At 49.1% G+C, this 22,360-nt stretch overlaps 1 protein-coding gene across 18 annotated transcripts in view; it reads left to right on the top strand.

Annotated features, from left to right (window-relative positions):
• LOC132352066 (uncharacterized) overlaps positions 1 to 19,847 on the top strand; it is a 31,527-nt gene extending 11,680 nt beyond the window's left edge. For 14 of the 18 annotated variants that reach the window (XR_009498727.1, XR_009498810.1, XR_009498712.1 and 11 more), the window contains one exon: positions 10 to 871. The gene's annotated coding sequence lies outside the window, so the exon portion shown is untranslated. Of the gene's footprint in view, positions 1 to 9; positions 872 to 3,016; positions 3,087 to 7,818; positions 7,944 to 8,685; positions 9,376 to 18,780; positions 18,931 to 19,638 lie in introns of those variants that run through there. The other 4 variants (XR_009498773.1, XM_059902514.1, XR_009498788.1 and 1 more) reach the window with 3 other exon arrangements.
• The last annotated feature ends 2,513 nt before the right edge of the window (positions 19,848 to 22,360 follow it).

Raw genomic sequence — 22,360 nt, 5'->3', positions numbered from 1 at the left:
TTTTTACAGCTGGAGCTGTTTATCATCGCTCCAACTTTCGCTAAAAAGGAAAAACTATCACTTAAACAAAGCCATTGAAAACTCAGCATCATATGTGGATTTCTTAACATAAATAAATCATACAAACCAAGATTTATGTTCTCCAAATGATGTCATTCGCTGAAGGCTGCCTTCCCAATCAAATCAACAGTTAGTGACTCTCCTTTTGTGTGTGTGCTTTTTTGCAAAATAAGAAAAGCCGCTCTGGAATCCTCGTTGCTCTTTTTCTCCGCTCTGCCCGGGACATCAGAAAGATTTCTCCCTTTCTGATCAGCAGAACTGGATCTAAAAGGCGACCACAGACTCAACGCCACAGACCGCATTTCAAGCCTTTGTTTTTGAAACCTAAGTTCTGAGTTGAAAGACTATTAAAGCTTCCTGAAGGGTTTGTTCAGACCCCAGCAGAAGCTGAGGACCCTGTGGGTCTCCCAGAACCTAGGATGAGAGTCATCACATTGAAATGGATGAGGAAGATGAAAATCACCACCAGTGATGCATCCGTACTACGGAGGAGTGTTCGGCCACAGCAAGGAACAAAGCCCTGACACAGACCACGATGGGCATGGACTCAGTGACTAAAGCTAGTCAGACCAGGCCACATACCGTACAATGCCACCTATGTGACACGTCCAGGATGGGCAAATCCATAGAGACAGAAAAGAGACCGCTGTTTGCCAGGGCTGGGGGAGAGGTATGTGGAGGTGACTGCTTCCTTAGCACAGGGCTTCCCTCTGGGAAGATGAAAATGTTCTGGAACTAGATAGCCCACTTTAAAACAGGGAATGTCATGCTATGTGAATTGTATCTCAATAAATCGGTTATTTAAAAATCACTACTGAGTATGTACGTTTCAAAAGCTTTATGCTCATCTTACAGCTTTTTCAGTTTTGAAATGAGCGTGCAGACGGATGAGTGTGTAAGAGGCACGTGCATACCTGCAGGGTATAACGTGAGCGCTGGCCCCAGCTCCTGGGTGAAGCATAAGCACGTGACCATTTTCTTCAAAGCTCTCCGTGCAGCCCCCTTTCCCTAATTGTGTCCCCTTCCCACCAGCCCAGAGGTAACCACCCCCAGGTTTTGGTGTTAACCATCTCCTTGACTTGATTTCCAGCTTTATCATGTAATATAGATCCTGAAAATGTGAGTCCAGCCACAGAAGCTTACTCAAATTGAAGTGAGTGAGGAACATTAAAATCATGAGTAGCGGGTACGTGAAACGTGGTGAATCCAAACTGTGACATATTTCTCAGCCAGAGAAGGGAATGAAGTCCTCACACCTGTTACAGCATGGAGGGCCCTTGAGAACATGATGCTCAGTGAGAGAAGACAATCACAAAAGGCCACATATTGTACGATGCTGTTGATATAAAGTGTCCAAAATAGGCAAATCCAGAGGGACAGAACACAGATCAGTGGTTGCCTACCTGTGGAAGGAAAAGCAGTGGCATCTCAGCAGGTGAAGCTTTCAAGAGATGAGCCAGACCACAGTCTGGCTCCAGCCCCCGGGCGTTGACAGGAAACCCTCAGTTGGAAGCCAGCAGGAAAATAAGGCTGACCAAGGTCAGGTGCCCCGTGATCGGAGTGTGGGTGATCTATCCATTCAGGAGCATGCGTTCATTGCACACCTACTATGTGCCAGGGCAGCCGTAGCCCCAAGGATATAGCGGTGACTGAAACAGACAAAAGGCTCTCCCTCCCCCACCAGCTCCCTTTCTCATGGGGAGGGAGCGATAAGCCAGATACAGCGGGTGGAAGGCTGCACTACTGTGAGAATAAGGAAAAAGGAGAGGTGAGGGGTTGGGGGTGAGGAGTGCGCAATTCTCAAAAGGGAGGCCTGGGCACACTTCCCTGAGGTGGTGGCATTTGAGCAGGGATGTGAGGGAGTGAGAAGGGTGCCACGTGCACATCGAGAGGAACAGCATTTGGGCAACGGGAACAGCCAGTGCGGAGCCCAGAGGCGAAAGCACCCAGTGCTGGAGCAGAAGGAAGGAGGGAGAGGAGCAGGAATTCCATCAGGGGGTAGTGGGCTGGGGGAGGCCGCAGACTGAGGCTGTGGCTGGAATTAAGATGGTTAATCAGCTGACCTCGAAGTAGGGAGAGCATCTCCTGGGTTACGTGGCTGGGCCCAGTGTCATCACAAGGCTCCTTAAATGTGGTAGACGGAAGCAGAAAGATTCAGATGGCCTTGCTGGCTTTGCATATGGAAGGGGCCAGGAGCCAAGGAGAGCAGGCAGCCTCTAGAAGACAGAAAAGGCAAGAAAATCTATTCTAGACCCTCCAGAAAAGAAAGCAGTCTGACCAATGATACCTTGATTTTCACCCAGTGAGACTCACTTCAGACTTCTGACCCGCAGACTAGTGAAATGGTAAATCTGTGCTGTTTTAGGCTATGTTACAGCAACCACAAAAAACTCATACGGGGGGGATGGGAACCTCATCCATCTGTGGTGAAGACAAGCTGGGTCAAGATAAAGGTCTGAGCCAGGCTCTCCCAAGTTAATCCAGGGGACAGTGGTTGCGGGGACATTGGTCATGGCCGTCCTCACATCCAGCTTCTACTCACTCTGCCCCAGTATGGGCCAGTTGCCCTTGACATCCCACCCACGGCCACAAGCCTAGAAGCTCTGGTCGTTATCCCCTAGGGAATGCCTTTGGATCTCCTGCTCCCTAGTGCTTGTATTTTCTTGGCTCACTTTCTCACTTTTGTGGAGCACGTGCTGCAGTAACTTCTGGTAAACTGGAAGATACATTTCATTTCTAGGACCTCACATGTCTGCAAATGCCTTTATTCTTCCACCACCCGGAATGCTAGCCTGGCTGGGTATAAAATTCTAGATTGGAGATGATTTTCACCCAGAATTTTAAGAGTTTTGCCCCACTGTCTTCTTGCTTCGAGGGTAGCTGTTGAGAAGTCCAAGGAGATTCTGTTCGATTATACTTTGTACGTGACTTGCTTTTTTGTCTTTGGAATCCACAGACTCTCCTCATTGCCCCACATGTTCCTCTGTTTCACAGTGATGCACCTCAAGCGTCTGATTTCATCCACGGTGGGTTCTTTCAAACTGGAAGCTTACATCCTTCAGCTCTAGGAACGTTTCTTGAAATGCTTTGTTGCTGATTTTCCACGGTTTCCTCTGTTCTTTGCTTTTGGAAACTGATAGTTAGCATGAAGTCTTCTTCTGCCCATGTGGTCCGGGTGTCCTCCTAATGGCTTTGTACTACTTGTTTCAGTCTCTGCCTTTCCTCCAATATCTGCTGATCCTTGACTGTCTGCCCATGATCCAGAGGGGGTAGTACAGAGCTGGTTGGAAGATCTGAGAGGGTGGGGGGCTGTTGCCTTTGAGATTCACAGAAGGGTGGTCCTGGGAACACTTGGTGACATCATCCTTAGGGACCAATCTAATTCCCAGTGATTGAGGCAGGGGTCTGGCTGCCAGTCTTCTGGGGGCCACGTTGGGGTGAAGACAGGGGTAAGGCTGCCTGCATTCCAGGGAATAGAACTTGGGGCTTTCCTGACATGGGGGAGGGGCGGCTGGAGGGGGAGGGGATCTAGGACTCGAACTTCCTCACAACCCCCTTTCACGTCCGCTTTCCTGACCGTAGCCACTTGTGCACCCCTCATTTAGGGGTGCTTTTATGGCCAATCCTGAGATTGGGGGTACTCTCTGTCCTAAATCTGGTAAAATCTCGCATTTCCACTCTCCATTTAGGGCTGTGTCTCTTGTCGGTGACCCAGTTACCGCGGCCCCATGCAATTCGGCTTTTAGACATTTGTGGTTTCTCTGTCCTCTGCACCTCTTGGATAAATGTCTTTTAACATCGCTTTGTTGTGGTTGAAGTGGGTTTGCCGTGAGAGGACTGTTACATGTGTTTAATCTGCTGTCTTAACCGCAGGCTTTTGTAGAGAAGCTGTGTCCATTCTTAGGTCTGGGCCTGGTACTATGCAGGGTCCAGCCTCTCCAAGCCAGCTTTCCTGGGTTCTGATGGCTTAATTCCCCAGAGCCTCCCCCATGGCACATTCCAGCAAAAAAGACTTGATCCATGAAGTCTGTTAGTTCCACTGATATGTCCTGGGGTGGGGGGACCTTCAGGGACATCAATTGAAATAGTAACAGCAGTTTTCTCTGAGTGATGGGATTTCAGGATATTATAACTTTTTTCTGTTATGCTTATGTGCATTTTAATTTTTCTCCAGGCAGTATATATTAGTTGTGTAATTGTTTCGGCGTTTAAACTTAAGAACAAAATCCTCTGTGTCTGGAGAGCAGCGCAGACACGCTGGGGCTTCTCCTGGTCCCGCTGTCGGCACTGCTCCCTCATTGCATGCGTGAGAGGGGCACTAAATACAGCTTTATTTTCTAAAGATTAACTTGATTTCTAAATCACAGCCTCATTTCTATGAGGGTGTGGAAGACTGGGACACGCCCTGAGCTTGTGACTCAGTTTCCCGTTTGTTTCAGATGTGGGGAGGGGCATCTGGGCTTCAAACCCGGGGTGGGGGCGGAGGGGGGGGGGGGGGAGGGGGGGCAGGAGTGAAGGCTCTGGGGAGAGCTGCCCCTCCCCACCCTGTGACCTGTTCGGGTCTCAGTTTCCTCACCTGCAAATGTGAGAACAGCACCCACCTGTGGACTGTTTTGGGGTGAAGGTTGCTGATGTGTGTGAAGGGCTGAGAATCCTACACAGAAAATTTACCATCTCAGCCATTTTTAAGTGCACAGCGCAGTGGCATTAAGCACATTCACACTGTTGTGCAACCATCACCACCATCCGGTCTCCGGAACTTTCTCATCGTCCCAAACTGACACACTGCGACCACTAGACACTCACTCCCCGCCCCTCCCCCACCCGTGACACCCATCCTTCTCCTTTCTGTCTGGATGTGGCTCCCCTAGGGACCTCACATGAGTGGCACCAGACAATATTCGTCCTTTCGTGTCTGGCTTATTCACCGAGCACCGCGTCCGCGAGGTTCACCCGTGTTGTAACAGGCGTCAGCATCTCCTGCCTTGTCGCGGTGCCTGTTACCGCAGAGTGAACTGGACCGCCCTGGGTCACCCACGCATCCGTGGATGGACACTCAGCTGCTTCCACCTTGCCGGGCTGCTTTCACCAATGTTCTTCTTCTGCATCTCGCTTGTGGCGTGGGATTGCTTTTGCTCCTCTGCACAGGGTGGGGGGGTTGCAGCCCTCTTCGGGGGCGTCTTTGGGGGTGCGGGCACTCCATCACATACCTCTGTCTTCTCCCTCCTGACTCTGAGCTCCCGGAGGCCGCACGGGCTCTGATCTGATTTGCCCCAGTCCCCGATGGGTGTGAGGTGGACACCTCCTCCGAAGCCCCCACTCATCAGTGGACAACTTTACCTCAGAGTCGAGATTCTACTCACTTTCCAGCTGGGGCTGGACCCCAAGGGGTGCTAAAGACTCCGGCGGCTCCCAGGTCAGGTCCTCCCCTAGTCCTGGACCCCAGGAGGACACGGGGGATGGGGCAGAGCCCTGCTGGGGAGGGGGAATCGGGGGCTCTTTGCTGAGGGCTTGAGGGCAGAGACTGGCCTCCATCCACACACTTAAAATTGGGTCTGTCACCCCAAAGGAGGCTATGCCGGCCAGAGCCAGGGGCGCGGTCCCAGGGCTCCTGGCATCTCCCCCCCCCCCCCCGGCACCCTCTCCTACTCTCTCCACCCCAGGCCAGGTCCTCGGCCTCAGCAGCCTCCAGGGAAGGAAGGCTGCACCCCAGACCCCAGCCTCCCCTGAAAAAAGTGACTCTTGGAAAACCTCCTAAAACGAGGCTCCTTCCGGGCACCAGGCGTTGGGATGTTTACAAGTGACAGGATGAGATTCGCCTGAGATGCGAGATGCGGGCATCACAAACAGAGCCACGGGCAGCACGCCTGCAGGATAAAGGAGGACTTTGTAAACACAGACAGGAGGCGCCGGGGAAGGGTCCTTGCGGTGGAAGCAGCCCAGCCTTCCAGGGCACCTTGGAGCCACCGGGGGCCCACACCAGGGTGGGCTCTACACAAACCCACCCAGAGAGCTCCAGACTTTCCGTTCCACCAGGGGAGCCCTCCCTGCACATGGACACGGAGGATGCAGCCCCTTGGGCACTGCAGGAGGGGAGTTTACCAGAACTGCAAGGCCGTCTCCCCCAGGAAGCCCTCCTGACCCTCTCCAGCCCAGTGGAACTTAGCTCCCATTCTTGGTGCCTCCAGGACATACATGGGCTGCAGTCTCGAGCACAGGAGCAGCTGGGGTCCCGTGGGAGGGGATCACAGGCTGACACCCACCCTGCTGGCTCAGAGAATGGGCTCCAGCAGAGGCCCCAGGGGGGCTGTGTGGTCAAAAGAGACCCGTACAGAGAAGCACACGGAGGCAGGCCGCCTCGCGCTGAGCCCTGGAAGGATGGGGTGGGTGGACTTCCCCTCCCTGTAGCAGGATGGGTCACCTACCCCTCCCTGCTGGCCGCCTGGCGCTCCTTCACCACCCCCCGCCCTCCACACCCGGTCCTCCCACGCCTTCTCCAGGACAGGGGACCGGGGACTCCGCAGGGGCTTGAACACACCCTGGTTCCCTCCGGGCCTGGGGCAGCCAGAACAGCCATCCTCTCCTCCTCCTGCACCACCCTGAGTGCAGCTGGCGCCCCCCACGCCCCTGCTTGTGGACACATGAGGACCCCGAGGGTCCACTCATCAGGGCTGCCAGCCAGGAGGGTGCCATGGCCAAGATGGCAGATGGTGGTCTGGTGAGACCCCCGGGCCTGTCCCAGGACACAGGCCTTATTCCCCACCAACAAGGGCAGCTATTTTCCATTCAGAGTAACCAGCTGCCATCTGTACCCTCTGCTGCCGCCTCTTCCAGGCTGCCCCCATCTCCCACCTGCACTCTCACTGCAAACGCCTCCTGCCTGGTCCTCAAACTATTGTCTCCCCCCATACAACTCACAGGGTGTCACTCAGAGTGGGGGTGGGCTTCTTACCTGTTTTATTTCCCTTTATTCTCCAATGCCTGGCAGAGAGTGTGACACATGCGAGATGACTGATAGTTTTGGATGGATGGATGGATGGATGGATGGATATGGATGAATGGATAAATGGATGGATGTATGGGTGGATGAATGAATGGATCGGTAGATGGATGTATGGATATATACATGGAGGATGCATGTACAGATGGGTGGATGAATGGGTGTATGGAGAATGGGTGGATGGATGGATGGATGGATGGACCACCTGCCCGATGAATGAAGGAAATTGAGTTTCATGATGAAACTGGGAATGAACTGGGGAAACTGAGGCCTAGCAGGGGGTGGGGTGGAGCTTGCTCAAGGTCACAGGGCACAAAGGCAACAGAGCTGGCCCAGGACCCCAGACCTCTGTTCTCCCTGCCCAGCTGCCTGCAGTGATACATTTCACCTTGACAAACAGGCAGGACCCATGTCTCGTGTCTGCCATTGGCCCCGGGGGAGCCCAGGACCTGCCCCTCCTCCCCTCTGTCCATATGCACCTGCAGGAAGCACAGCTCTCCCATCTGCCCTTCCTGGCCATGGCACGCTGGGTGGAGGACCCAGAAAAGGAAAGATGGCGCCCACTTGGGGTTGCTGATGAGAACAAATAAGATGATGGGCTTGAAGGGACCAGGCGAAAGGTGGTCACGTGGCACCTGTGCCCAGCCCCTTCCGGACACTCTTCCCTTTGCCCCTGTTCTGCTTAAACTGCTCTCAGGGGTCTCCAGAGACCTCCGAGTGGTCTATGCTCCATCCTCATCTTCTTTGTGCCCCTGCAGCTTTGCACACGCGTGTCCAGCTCACTCCTAAAGCCGGACACCCCCCCACGCCCACAGCCTTGCTGAGACCCCTCCCTGTGACGGGCTCCTGAGTCGGCAAAGCCTCAAGTCCAGGATGCTGCATGGTGTGCAGGAAGCCCCAGGGGAGGTGCCCTGGGGTGTAGGATTCTCCCACCTGTCCACCTTTCCTGCTCTCCCTGCCCCCCCTGTGCGACACGCAGCCACGTGTTTCATATGCCCACGGGCACAGCCCAGGCACAGCCCGGGCCCAGCTCTTCCCAACCCCATGCCGGCACTTTCTCCCTCGTGTGTCCCTGGGCCTCTGACCTTGCCCGTCATAGGGGCTAATGATGAACCTGACTGGGCCTCTCAGGACCCTCCCAGGGTCAGGGTCTTGGGACCATCCCTGAGGCTCACAGGCTGTCATCTTGGGCTGGGGTTGTCCACAGCCCTGGGGGGCATGGCACAGCCTCCTCCAGGGTCTTTGGCCCAAGAGGGGACTCCCTGACCCATCAGGGTCCCCTGGAGGGCGGGCCCAGGCTCTCTGTAAACGAGGCGCTGCAGAGAACAGCCGCCCTGGGCTCCAGGGTTTTTATGGGTTTGCCTTAAAGATTTTATTTCCAGAAAAAACCGAAAGCAATTAATCCAAATTACAGAGTAGTCATTTGCAATAATATTTGCTTTAAATACATGTATTTTTTTAAACCCCTAAGCTGTGAGCCTCCAGTGAGTTCGAGGTGAAGGACACCTTGAAATAATTACATTTTTTGCTCATTTTATGTTGTGAAAATGGCTTAGTCGGTTTGGGGAAGAATTGTAAAATGGTCAGCTGACTCACTTATAAAGGCAACGTTATTTTTTCTCCAGATTCTGCCAGAATAACCACACTGCCTCGAAGGTGGATTTCTTCCAAAGGCACCTCAAGCGCTGGTCCAGCTGCCTCTTACCCCAGCCCCGAGCGGCCAGGGGAGCAACCCCCCTCCCGGAGGCACTCCTGCTGGGTGGCATCAGGAGACCAGGAAGACAGGGGTCCAGCATGGCGGGGTCCATACGCTGGCAGACACGCCGACCACCCTACTCAGGTGGGTGGGAGGGAAGGGCCCCAGGTTCACCTGCCTGCTTTGTCTCAGTGATGATTGGGGAACTTACCCACTGGGATAAGCGCAGCCCAGAGAGAGGGCAGCCCAGCCCAGCTAGGACCCTCTGGCCAATGACCATGAACAATGAGAGGCTTAGACACTTGGAAGATGAGAATTCACTAAAAGATTAGATTGTGCTCAGTACAACATCAGTACCTGTAATCGTGCTGGGTCAGAACACCTGGCTTTGGTGCCAGTGCAGCCCCTGAGCACCCAGGGACCTTGGGCAGGAGCTTTCCCATCTGTTTCCCCAGATATTTTATCATCCAGTGCCTCCTCCCCAGACTTATGACTTGTAGATATGTTCCCCCAGGATATGGCGTGCCTTTTCATTTTCTCAACAGTGTCTTTTGAAGAACAAACTTCTTAATTTTAGTAAATTAAAATTTTTAAATAAAAGAATATGAAAAAGATTATATATGTGTATAACTGAGTCACTTCGCTGTACAGCAGAAATTAACATGACATTGTACATCAACAAAAATTGACTTCAATAAAAAATTTTTTTACCTTTTTTTAATTTTATTTTTAAGGATTTGTTTATTTATTTATTTTTTATTTTTGGCTGTGTTGGGTCTTCGTTTCTGTGCGAGGGCTTTCTATAGTTGCGGCAAGCGGGGGCCACTCTTCATCACGATGCGCGGGCCTCTCACTATCGCGGCCTCTCTTGTTGGGAGCACAGGCTCCAGACACACAGGCTCAGTAGTTGTGGCTCACGGGCCTAGTTGCTCCGCGGCATGTGGGATCTTCCCAGAACAGGGCTCGAACCCGTGTCCCCTGCATTGGCAGGCAGATTCTCAACCGCTGCGCCACCAGGGAAGCCCTAAACATTTTTTTTAATTTATAGTTTGTACTTTTGTTTCTGTCCTGTTTAAAAAAATCTTTGCCCAACCCAAAGTTGCTAAGATTTTCTACTGTGTCTTCTCTGAAAGTTTTATAGTTTTAGTTCTGTTTAGATCTGGGATCTATTTTGATTTCGTTTTTGTGTGCGGTGTGTGGTAAGGGTTGAAGTTCATTTCTTTGAGTATGGGTGTCCAGTTGTTCCAGCATCATTTGTTGAAAAGTCTATGATTTCCCCACTGAATTGCCTTGACAACCTCATCAAAAACTAATTGACCAAATATGCGTGGGTCTCTTTGTGGACTCTGCTCCATTGATCTATGTATTCATCCTTCCATCAACGCCACACTGTCATGATTCCTCTAGCTTTATAATAAGCCTTGAGATACCACACAAGTCTTCCAACTTTTTTCTTCTTTTACAAAATTGATTAGGTTACTTTAGGTGGATTGTGTTTCCACATAAACATTAAAACTAGCTTGTTAATTTCTATAAGAAAGCTTTCTGGGTTTTTTTTTTTTTTTTTTTTTTTTTTTTTTTTTAGTGTTATTGCTTTGAATCTACAGATCAATTTCAGGAAAACTGTCATTCTAACAATACTGAACCTTCCCATCCATGAGCATGGTATATCTCTCCATTTATTTAGATCTTTAATTTATTTCAGTGATACTTGGTAGTTTTCAGTGTATGAGCCTTCACATTCTTTTTCTTTTGGTTAAATTGATTGCTAAATACATAATTTTTATTCTATTGTAATTTTTAAATTTTCCATTTCCAATTGTTCATTGCTAGTATGTAGAAGTCCAATTAATTTTTGTACATTGAACTTTTGTACACTGTGATCTTGCTAAACTCACTTATTAGTTCTTGTATATTTTTTGTAGTTTCCTTTAGATTTTCTACATAGATAAATATGTTATCTGCACCTATTTCTTCTTAGGTGAACACTAGTAGTTTGTGTTTTTCAAGAAATTTATACTTTTCATCTTAGTTTTCAAATGTATTAGCATAAAGTTGTTCATAGCATCCTTTATTATTCTTTTATTGTCTGTAGGCTTGGTAGTGATGTCCCCTCTTTTATTTCAGGCATTGGTAATTTGTGTCTTTTCTCTTTTCTTCTTGATAATTTTGGTTAGAGATTTATCCATAAACCTTTTCAAGAACAGGTTTTGGTTTTATTGATTCTTCCTGTTGTTTTCTATTTCACTTATTTTCTCTCTTAGCTTTATTATTTCCTTCTGCTTACCTTGAATTTAATTTTTCTTCATTTTATAGTTCTTACAGAGGGAGCACAGATTATTAATTTGAATTTTTTATTCTTTTCTAATATAAGAATTTAATGTTACAAGTTTTCCTCCAAGCACTGCTTAACTATCCCACAAATTTAAAAATATTGTATTTTCATTGTTATTCAGTTTTAAATGTTTTCTAATTTCTTTTGTGATTTATTTTTGGACTCATGAGTTATTTAGAAGTGTGTTGGTTAGTTTCCAAGTATTTGGGGATTTCCAGATATTGTCTGTTACTGACTTCTAGTTTAATTCTCCTGTAGTCAGAAAACATATGTTACATGATTTTAATCCTTTCAAATGTATTGGGACTTGTTTTATGGCTCAGAATATGGTCTCCCTTAATGACTCTTTTATGTGCATATGGAAAGAATGTGAATCTGAATAAACCTTTATTGAAGTTAATATAGCAGCTCCTGCTTTCTTTTCTTTTTTATTTATTTATTTATTTATTTATTTATTTATTTATTTATTTATTTTTCCTGCTCTCTTTTGGTTGGTGTTTACATGGTGTATCTTTTTCCATCCTTTTACTTTTAACTTATCTATTTTGTTTTGTATTTAATGTGAGTTCCTTGTAGACAGCATATAGCTGGGTTTTGATTTTCTTTTAATCCAATCTTACAATTTCTTCCTTTTAATTGGAAGGTTTAGGCCATTTACATTTAATGTGGTTATATATATGGTTGGGTTTAAATATACTATCTTACTATTTGTTTTCACGTCTTATTTCTTTGTTGTTCTTGTTTTCCTGCCCTCTTGAATTAAATGAATGTTTTCAAATATCCATTTTGCCTACAATATGGGCTTATTAGCTATACCTTTTCTCTTTGGTGATTCCTGTAGAGTTTCTGTCTTTACATCGTTAAATTACGAAAGTGCTTTCAAAGAATGTTATACCACTTCACTTATGGTGTAAAAACCTTACAATAGGTTTCCCCTTTTGTTTCCATTTCTTCTCTTCTGTCCTTTGTGCTATTGTCTTAAATTTCATTTACTTACAAAACTTTTAATATCTTGTCATTATTTTCCTCTGAGAAGTTAATTATGTTTTAAATTTTAAAAATTCAAATTAAGCACTCTTTTATCTACACACATATTTATCATTTCTAATATTCTTTCTCTGTGTAGGTCCATATTTCCACCTGGCATAATTTTCCTTTAACATTTATTGCAGGGCTGCTCTACTGACCATAAAGTCTCTCCACTTTAATTTTGACTGAAATATTATTTTGCCATCACTTGAAAGATATTGTTCTTGGATACAGAATTCTAGGTTTCTTCCTTCAGTATTTTGAAGAAGTCTCTCCATTGTCTTCCGGCTTGTGTAGTTTCTGACGAGAAATATATTTATATACTTATCTTTGTTCATTTGTACATAATATATCTCTTATTCTCTGGCTGCTTGTAAGATTGTCCCTTTATCTCCTTAGCAATTTGGTTATGATATACCTGGGTATGGTTGTCTTCATATTTTTTTCTGCTTGGAGTTAATTGAGATCCTTGGATCTGTGAGTTTACAATGTTGTTGTTGTTTAACGAAATTTTTAATATTTTCAGCAATGATTTCTTCAGATACTTTCCTGTCCTTCATCTCCCTCATCCCCATCAGAGAAGCTGATGACATGTATGTTAGACCACTTCTTATTATCCCACTCATCACTGTTGCTCTGTTCATTTTTTCAGTCTTTTTTTCTTTTTATATATATATAACTTTGGATAATTTCTACTGCTCTCTTAGAGGACCCCATTGACCTTTTTTCTTTTTTTAAAAAAATTCTGTAGCATCGAATCTGCTTTTAATCACATTCAGTGTATTTTTCCATTTCAGACAATGTATTTTTTCATCTCTAGAAGTTCATTTTGGGTCTTTTTAATCTCTTCTATTTTTCTCCTCATCATATGTATGTTTTCCTCTGCCCTTTTGATGACATAGACTATACTTACAATAGCTGATTTAACATTCATTTATTGTATTTCTATCATCTGTGTCATATCTGGGTCTATTCTTAGTTAATTGGTTTTTCTTGTGGTGATGAAGCATATATTCCTGCTTCTTTTCAGGCCTGGTAACCAAAAATCAGACTATTATTTTACTCTTCAAGAAGTTTCAAAGGAGCACACAGAGTTTCAATATACACTCTGCTCGTCCTGTCCTAGTGTTAACACTGTACATCACCCTGGCACGGCTGTGCATGCCAGGAGGTTCATCTTGGCACAATGCTTTTGACTTATCTCTGCACTTCATTTGAATTTCACCAATTGTGAAAATGCAGGAGACTCTGGACCCATCTCTCAACTCACCAGGAGCTCTGGGCTCTGTTTAGATTCCCCTCCCTGCACTGCAGCCTGGAAACTCTCTGCAGACAGTGAGCTGGGGCAGGAGGAGTTACACACTTATTACAAACTCAAACAGACACAGTGCCTCACACCTGTCTGGGACAGATGATACATTTTGAGGAGTGCCATGAAGCTCCAGGGACCTCCCACTCAAGGCCACATAGTGTCAAATCCTGTTACCAAAGACTTGTTCCTTTCTACTTTAAAAAGAGGAATGAAAACCTTCAGAACCTCACTACTGCTGTATTTCCTGTGGGAGGAAGGCAGGAAAAAAATGTCGGTGGAATACGCACCTGCTGTGAGGTATGTTTTTCACCTACCTCTCACTGAATCTACCTTGTCCCCAGAATACATCTGAGGCAGGTGCTACAATCTACCCTGTCCCCTGCACACACCTGAGGCAAGCACCACACTCTACCTTGACCTGTGTACACACCTGAGGCAAGTACCACAATTCACACCTTGTTCCCTTCACACACCTGAGCCAGGTATTGCTGTACCCATTCCCCAGGTGAGGCCCCTGAGGAGCCTTTCAGGAGTTCACCCAGACCTCAGAGCCACTGAGTGCAGGCGTCTTTCTGGCCTTCCCTCCAGGGAAAACTGCTCGCTCCTTCAGCTCCTCCAACATTGGGGAGAAGGCAGAGCATTGGGAGGGCGGCAGGGTCCTAGAGCTCAGAGCCCACCCCAGACTCGCCTCCTTCCAGGAGACTTCCTGCCCACTGCTGAGCCACGCTGGCCTCAGGGAGCAGGTCCCCCTGATCTTCTGGCCCCTGGTGAGTTCCCAGGTCTTTCTTTATGCCCAGCTGAGATATTAAACAAGGAACTTAAGGAAGACTTTGAGATAAAATGGGCATGTTTCTGAGAAAATACAAAATGTCAAACCTGGCCCAAGAAGAAATAGAAAACTTAAATAGATCAAAACTGGGAAACAAAGTCCTTACCCTTCTCAAAAAAGAGCCGTATGCCAAGACAGTTTACAGGTGAGTTCTTTCAAGGGACAGATAAGTCATATATATATATATATATATATATATATATATATATATATATATATATATTTCTAGAAAATAATAAAAGGGGTAAAACAACCTCTCATTTTAAGAGACAGGTGTCAGTTTGGTGCTAAATTTGGATCAGGGCAACAAAAGGAAAGGAAGTAAAGGCGTATATAAACACAGGCAGGAAAATCTTGAGTAAAACATTGGCTACCTGGATCCAACCATGTGTTTTAAAATACACACTCACCAGAAGAGCTAAAGTTGAAAAGACCGAACCCCACATGTTGGCGAGAATATGCAGCAGCCAGAACTCCCATATAGTGTTATGGGGTATTTTGGGGAAAGATATGGTGGTTTCTTATAAATCTAAACATACGACTACCCCATGACCCAGAAATCCCACTTCGAGATGTTTACTCAAGAGAAATGAAAACATGTCCACAAAATGACTTGTAAAAGAATGTTCATAGCAAATTTATTCATAATGTGAAAAAACTGGAAACATCCTATGTGTCCATCAGTGGGAGGATGATCAAACCGTCCTTGTAGCAATGAAATCATTTGGACCCCCGATCCACCCAAAGACACAGCGAACCCCAAAAACTTCATGTCGACTGAAAGAAGCCAGACACAAAAGGGTACCTCCCATGTAACTCAGTTTACGTGAAATTCTGGAGCAAGCAAAACTAATTAGGATGAAAAACTCAGAGCTCTGTTTACCTCTGGGGAGGCGAGCAGGGCAGGAACGTGAGGGAGATTTTTGGGATGACTGTTTTGCATCTCCTGGATTTGGGTCACGCCCAGGTGAGTGCATTTGGCAAAGTCATTGTATGTAAATTTTACTACAAAAGAAATAAAAGGGATCTTGCAGGAATATTAAACTCTAGTTAAGGATATACCTGCTGCAGTATTTAGGGGAAAGTGAGCTGAGGTTTGCAACTTACCTTGAAATGCATCAAAAAATAAATAAAATGAATTATTGGATAGATAGAGGGAGAGACGAATGGATAGCTATGTGATAAGGGATGTTTTGCAAAATATTAATATAAATGGTATAAAACATTAGTACATTTTATTAGTTGTATATTAATCTCAATGGCAGGTATATAGGTGTTCATTGTAAAATTCAACTTTTCTATATGTTTGTTTGAAAATTTTTGTAATAAAATGTTGGGAAAGATACATCATGATCAAATATTGTTTTATCTTAGGAATGCAAAGATGGTTTAAATTCAGAAAATTGATCAATTCATATTAAGGGACTAAAGAAAAATTAACAGGTGCAGAAGAGCGTTTGATAGAGATTTAGCTTTTCCTGTCTTTCTAAGGGTGCCCAGAGAACTGGGACAAGAAGAAGCTTTCTGGGACTTCCTTGGTGGCACAATGGTTAAGAATCCACCTGTCAAGGCAGGAGACACGGGTTCGAGCCTTGGTCCGGGAAGATCCAGCATGCCATGGGAGCAAGTAAGCCCGTGCGCCACAACTACTGAGACCACGTGCCACAACTACTGAAGGCCGCACGCCTAGAGCCTGTGCTCCACAACAAGAGAAGCCATGGCAATGAGAAGCCCGTGCACCACAACGAAGAGTAGCCCCCGCTCGCCACAACTAGAGAAAGCCCGCGTGCAGCAACGAAGACCCAACGCAGCCAAAAATAAATTAATTAATTTAATTAAATTACAAACAAAAAGAAGAAGAAGAAGCTGTCTTAACTTGGTGAAGGTGGTCTTCAAATAACCTAGAGCAGGTTTCTCATGTCATGGAGTTTGGAAGCATCCTCTCTGCCATCAGGTACAACACAAGGATACCTGCCCCTCCACCACCACGACTGCTCCGTGGAGCTTAAGGGTCCTGACACCTCAATCAGACACAAACAAGAAATAAGCATCTAAGAATTGAAAGGAAGGAGTTGACCTATTGTTATTTGTAAGAATAAAGATAGAATAACCACAGAAAAAGGAAAACAAGAAAGATCATCTATATAACGGTCATCCATATAACAGTCCTCAGTAACTAAGACAAACAACAGCAGCAACAACAAAACAGTAAGTTAAGCGAGTTCAGTAAGATTCCAGATGAGAGATCATCATACAGAAATCCTAGCGTGCCTCTGCCCGGACCACAATCAATTAGAAAAAGTAATAAAAAATAAGATGCCATTCACGTTAGAAGCAACGTCTCCCAGGTACCTAGGAATTAGTCTAACAAAGAATCACAAGGGGCTTCCCTGGTGGCACAGTGGTTGAGAATCTGCCTGCCAATGCAGGGGACATGGGTTCGAGCCCTGTTCTGGGAAGATCCCACATGCCGCGGAGCAACTGGGCCCGTGAGCCACAACTACTGAGCCTGCGCATCTGGAGCCTGTGCTCCGCAACAAGAGAGGCCGCAATAATGAGAGGCCCGCGCACCACGATGAAGAGTGGCCCCCACTTGCTGCAACTAGAGAAAGCCCTCGCACAGAAACGAAGACCCAACACAGCCATAAATAAATAAATAAACCCAAAGTTTACAAAAAAAAAAAAGAGTTAGGGCTTTGTGAATTAAAAAAAAAAAAAAAAAGAATTCACAAGGCTTTTTGGGGAAATGCTTGATCTCTCTTAAAAAGCATGAAACACGACGTCTAGAAGTGAGATGGACAGAACAACTCAACATTGCAGAGATGGCCGTTCTCTGCTTCATCTCTAGAGTCCATTCCAGTCCAATCAAAATCTCATCATTGTGTTCGGAGGATCTCATTAATTTATTCCAACATGGACGTGGCCGAAAATAGTTAAGAAATTTTTGAAAAGAAGAGCAAGGCTACTAAACACTAGACCTCTACAGAACTACAGGAATACAGCAAATGAAACAGAGCACGGTGTGAGCGGGGCGTGGAGAACAGAGCTTGGAAAGAGGCCTAGGTGACCACAGGTGTCACCTCTGGAGAAGGGACGACAGTGGCGTGAGTGCATTTGGAAAACAGACTCACTGTGTGGGAAAAAAACAACCCCTTGCACACGTGCTCTTCGGCCAGATCAAGTCCTGGGTGTGAATGATAAAACCACATCAGTTTTATTAATGGAAGGAAAAGTGGGGGTGATATCTTTGTCATCTTGGGGCAGTAACGAATTCTTCCTTTAGACCTACATCTTTCCCTGTAGCTGGAAATTAAGGGATTTGACTCCATTGGAATTAAAGATTTAAACAGATATAAAAATACAAAACAGATAAAGATATCTGTCCAGTGAAGAACACAGTGGGGAAAGTTCACAGTATGAAGAAGTTACAGCTAAAACAACTGAGTGATTAATTCAGAATATCTGAATTAATCTGAATTAGGACAAGCTACTGCTGAAAAAATTCAGAGAAGGGGAAACTTTAGTGGCCAACACATGCGTGGAGATTTTTCAGACTCAATAGTAATCAGACGAATGCAAATTTTAAAAAAGATTTTCCACCTCACACCCAACCAATTTGCAGAAATTTGAAAGTCAGATAATACCCGGTGTGGGTGAGAATGTCGGGGGCACCCCTGTCCTGTAAGGGGAGGGGTGGATGGGTTGGGTGTCCAGAGCGGAATCAGGCAGAGCTTAGTGAAACTACTCCATCATCCGACGCCCACTCCAGGGACCTGCTCCCGGGTCTGCGCAGGGTGCCATGGGGTGCCTGTCTCAGGGGGACAGTGGGTGTCCGCCGGGGCGGGTGGGAGACGGGGAGGAAAAGCCATGGAACGGCCAGAGACAACGGTCTGGGGGTTGATGCTGGCAGGTGGATAAATCTTTAAAAACATGCTGGCGACTGAAAAGTACATGAAGCCACGTGAAACCAACAGCACAGGAGCAAGTTAAACACACAACACGTACACACCACGTGCAGCACAGAGCCCTGGAGGCAGCCCCCTCCTGCCCCCATACCAGGGGCTGGAAACTGGGGGCTGTCGAGGCAGAGATGCCCCCTCTGGGCTCACGGCGTTAGCAGCAGGTGAGGTGCCAAAGGGACCAGCCGGCCCCAGTGCATCTCAGCAGGTGCCAGCTTGGTCACGGACCATGAGAAGACCTTCCCTCAGCCTCCCAGCCACGTGCCCCAGCTCCAGGCCTGTCTCCCCTGGGGCACAGAGCCCTGGGTCCTGGCTCCTGACCTGTCCAGGCTTTGAGCTGGGGGGAGAGGCAAGGGGCAGGGGACTTGGACCGTGAGACCCACCCCCACTCCCGAACGCTGCTAACTGGGGCTCCAACTGGCCCTGAGGGGGGCAGTTCCAGCAGGTGCAGAGGGATCTGAGACCCTCCCTGTTACTGGATGTTCACCGTCACCTGCCTCACCCCTCGGGCTATCTCTCAGCCAGTTTCCTACACTTTCTAGCTTTTCTACGTTTTATAGATGAGGAAGCAGAGTCACAGAGCGACCAGATAGATGACCTTCCTGCGGTGACAGAGCTGGTGACAGCAGCCTCGGGGCCAGAGCTGTTGGACCCGAGGCTGCTGACCAACCCCATACCTGGTGCTTAGCTGTTCTCGGCCACCTGGGCAGGTAAGGAAAGTGGGGTCAACGGGGACAGGGAGGAGACCCCAGGGTCTGGAAACGGCGGGTGGCACGGGGGCCAGGGCCGCGGGTGGAAGTCACCACCAAGAACTCGGTTAGGCGTCAGGGGTGGGGGGGCCCTCACTAACGCTGGGCTCGGCAGGCCGTGGCCGAGGCTCAGAGGAGTCCCGTCGAGGAGGAGGTCCTGGGCGGGACGGGGTCTCCCTTCTCCGCTGTGGGCCTGGGTACCTCCACGCCCGTCCTCCCCACCCCCAGGAAGAGGTCCTTGGACTTGGTCTTGCTGAGAGCCAGAGCCGTCGGGGCCTGGTCACTGAGTCCTCCCACAGGCTCAGGCACCCCATACAGGGGCGTCAGGTCCCCCCAAGAGCCCGAAGCACTACCTCGGCCCCTGATGGCTGCCGGCGCCCAACCAGGCTGCCCGGGCCAGAGCCCAAGGCCTCTGGGACGAAGCATCGCTGAGGCCCCAGGCACAGCCGGCGGCCACCCCTACAGGTGTCCAGCAGTAACCCCACCCCAGGCTATTAATGGTGTCACTTCCAATCTCTCCCTGTGCTCTCCCCTCCTGGGCATCACTGAAGTGCTCAAAGCACACTTTGGTCCTTGAAATGTGTTCTTTGTCGGGGAACACGCCCAACACTTGCAGCTCAGAGCGGGCAGAGAATCTGCTCCCTTACCACGACACAACTGTGCTTCCAGAGACGGACCAGCTCCCCTGCCACCCCCCTGCCAGCACCCCAGGCAGGGATCTGCACAGGCGCCAGCCTCTGCCCGGAGGTGAGGGGCCTCATCTGGGGACCAGCACTGGAAGGGACCGGGTCTTCATCCAACCCCCTGGCTCTGTCCCATGAAATAGCCTCTGTCCTCCAGCTAAAGGTTTGGGGCCGAAGGTTTCCTTACACCCGAGACAGAGAGAAAAGCATTTAGAATAAAAGTGGTTGTGTAATCCTTGCGGAAAGAATGATTTTGGTCTCAAGTAATCCCCAGCAGAAACGCCGGAGTCATTTCAGACTCTGGCCGTACACGCGCTTCAGCTGGGGAGGGGGCCAACTGGACGGGGTTAGGAGGAGAGGAGCCGCAGGACAGTGGAACAAAGTAAGTCCTGGAGTCATCTCACCGAGTCTGCCTTGGGTTTCCTTCTCTGTCTTCGTATATGGCTTCTTGGAAGGAGGGTCTTGACTCCTCCTGGATGGTCCGGGCAGTGAGATGTGAAGTCCAGCCTCATCGCACCATGTGGCTCTGGGCCTGGGGACCCCTGCTCGCCCACGCCTCGGCCCCCCGGCTGATTGCTGCGAGCGGGCCCCGCTGCAGAAGATGCTCTGTGCAAGGGACGGGGGGAGACGGGCTGGGACACTGCTCTTCAGATCCTTGGGCAAGAAGCCGGAGCAGGTGCCCCAGGCTCGTGGGGTCAGGAGCAATAGCCACCCTCGGGCGCGCCTCCAACACCCGTCGTGAGAAGAGACCCCTTTCTCTAAGCAGCTCTCTTCTGGAAACTTTAGATTCAAGAAGAACAAAGCGGGGACCACGCTTACCGGTCCTGATACCTTTCTTCCGGGCTTGGCCCACCAGGGGCTGCCTCCCGAGGGGTGAGCCTGAGCTCCTGACCGGGGAAGCCCTCACCCCACATTCTCCCCACAGCCCCTTCGCCCCTCCGCCCTCAAAGCAGGTCTGCAGACCAAGCGCCTGGGCATCATTTCTGAGCATCTCCTGCCCCCGCACCCCCTCCCCATGCCCGCTCCTCCCAGGGCCTCCAGGCCTGGGGCAGAATCTGGGTGGGAACACGCGGTCGGGTCTAAATACCAGTTCCTGTCATTCCCCCATGGGCGCCCAGGCTGGGGCGGTCCTGCCACCCTCGGCATCCCTGAACTGCTGGTGCCCCAGACGCCCACGGTGCACTCAGGGCTAGATGGGAGGGGCCCGCGTGTGTGTGTGCCTGGTCGCCCCACGTGCTGCCCTGATGCAGTGGGACGCTCAGCCCCCGCCCTGCTCTGGGCTTGTCGGGGAAACCCTGCCTCTGCAGGATGGTTCAGGCCAAGGAGTCTGCGTTTTTACTATCACTGGCTGGTCATGTGCATCTGGCCTGCAAATCTCGGGCACTTCATTTGCATGGCAAGGAATGGCCATCCCGGGGCCCAGGTGCCATCCGGGCCGACTTGGACGTGGAGCTGATTGCTGTTGTGGGCCTCACTCCGTGTGTGCGCACCTGTGTGCGAGTGTTCGTGTGTCTCTGCGTGTCTGCGGGTGCACGCGTGTCTCTGTGTGCATGTGCACACACGCATGTATATGTGAGTTGCATGCCTGTACACACATGTGCACGCGTGTATCTCTCTGCGTGCAGGTGTGTGCGTAAATGTGCATCTGCGTGTGTGTGTCCCACCGCAACCTGCGGCACACATCCACACAAGTTGGGAGGCCCCCCCCCAAGACGCAGGAGGTGACAGGTGAGAGGACCAGGGCTCAGGGTCGGGGCCACTGGGTCCTCACAGGCATTGAGGCCAGAGTAACAACCCAGCAACTGAGTCACCGAAGATCCACCAGCCAAAGGGGTCACTCAGCTCAACTGCTCCCCAGGCCCACAGCAAGTTATATTCGTGGATTGCCTTCAAGAATAACAGTGATTTTCCCCTAGATCTGGGCTTTGCTGTGGTTTTGTGGCAGGAATTAAATTTGTATTTGTGTTCTGAAAGCTTCACACCTGCTTCTTATCCACCAGCTTTCAGAAAAGCGAGTTGGTTTCCTATGCCCTGCAAAGGGGCTGAGCCACGCGGTGTGAGGTTTGTATCAGCGTCATGGGGAACTCAGGGCCTAGAGGGCTGGAGTCCAGCCCCTCCCCGGACTCCTCGGTGGCCGGACATCACTTCCTGTGTGTGTCGCCCTCGGGCACAGGCACCCTCTGGAGACTCAGAGATCTGAGTGCAAACGGGAGGAATTTGGCCAGTGCAGGCACAAGGGCCACATGTCCACAATGCCCACAGCAGAGACACGACCCAAAGCGCCAAGCAAAGCAGGCTTGGCGGCCCGTGGTGAGCGGGTTTGCACTCAGCAAACGGACCCCACCTCTGAACCCAGGGTCCAGCAGTCCCGCAAGCTCTGCCCAGCTCAGGCCCCAGGGCTCTCCCAGGGTCCTCCTGGCACCCCTGCATGGTGGGACACACTCAACAGCAGGGGTATTTTGAGCAGAAAGTGTGTTGCACTAAATGTCATAAACAGTTTCCATTGTGTTCTGTATTAGTAAGGGTCCTCCAGAGAAAGAGAAGCAATAGGGTGTGTGTGTGTGTGTGTGTGTGTGTGTGTGTGTGTGTGTGGAGAGAGAGACCGGGGAACTGGGCAGCTCGAGCCCAAAGGCCGTCTGCAGGCAGAGCTCCTTCCTGCTGGGGGAGGTCGCTCTCGCTTCTAGCCAGGCCTTTGATTGACTGGGTGG

This window comes from Balaenoptera ricei, chromosome 1, assembly GCF_028023285.1.
Source record: "Balaenoptera ricei isolate mBalRic1 chromosome 1, mBalRic1.hap2, whole genome shotgun sequence".
Lineage (NCBI taxonomy): Eukaryota > Metazoa > Chordata > Mammalia > Artiodactyla > Balaenopteridae > Balaenoptera > Balaenoptera ricei.
The sequence above is the reverse complement of the archived record's forward strand: the minus strand, read 5'-3'. Positions and strand labels throughout refer to the sequence as shown.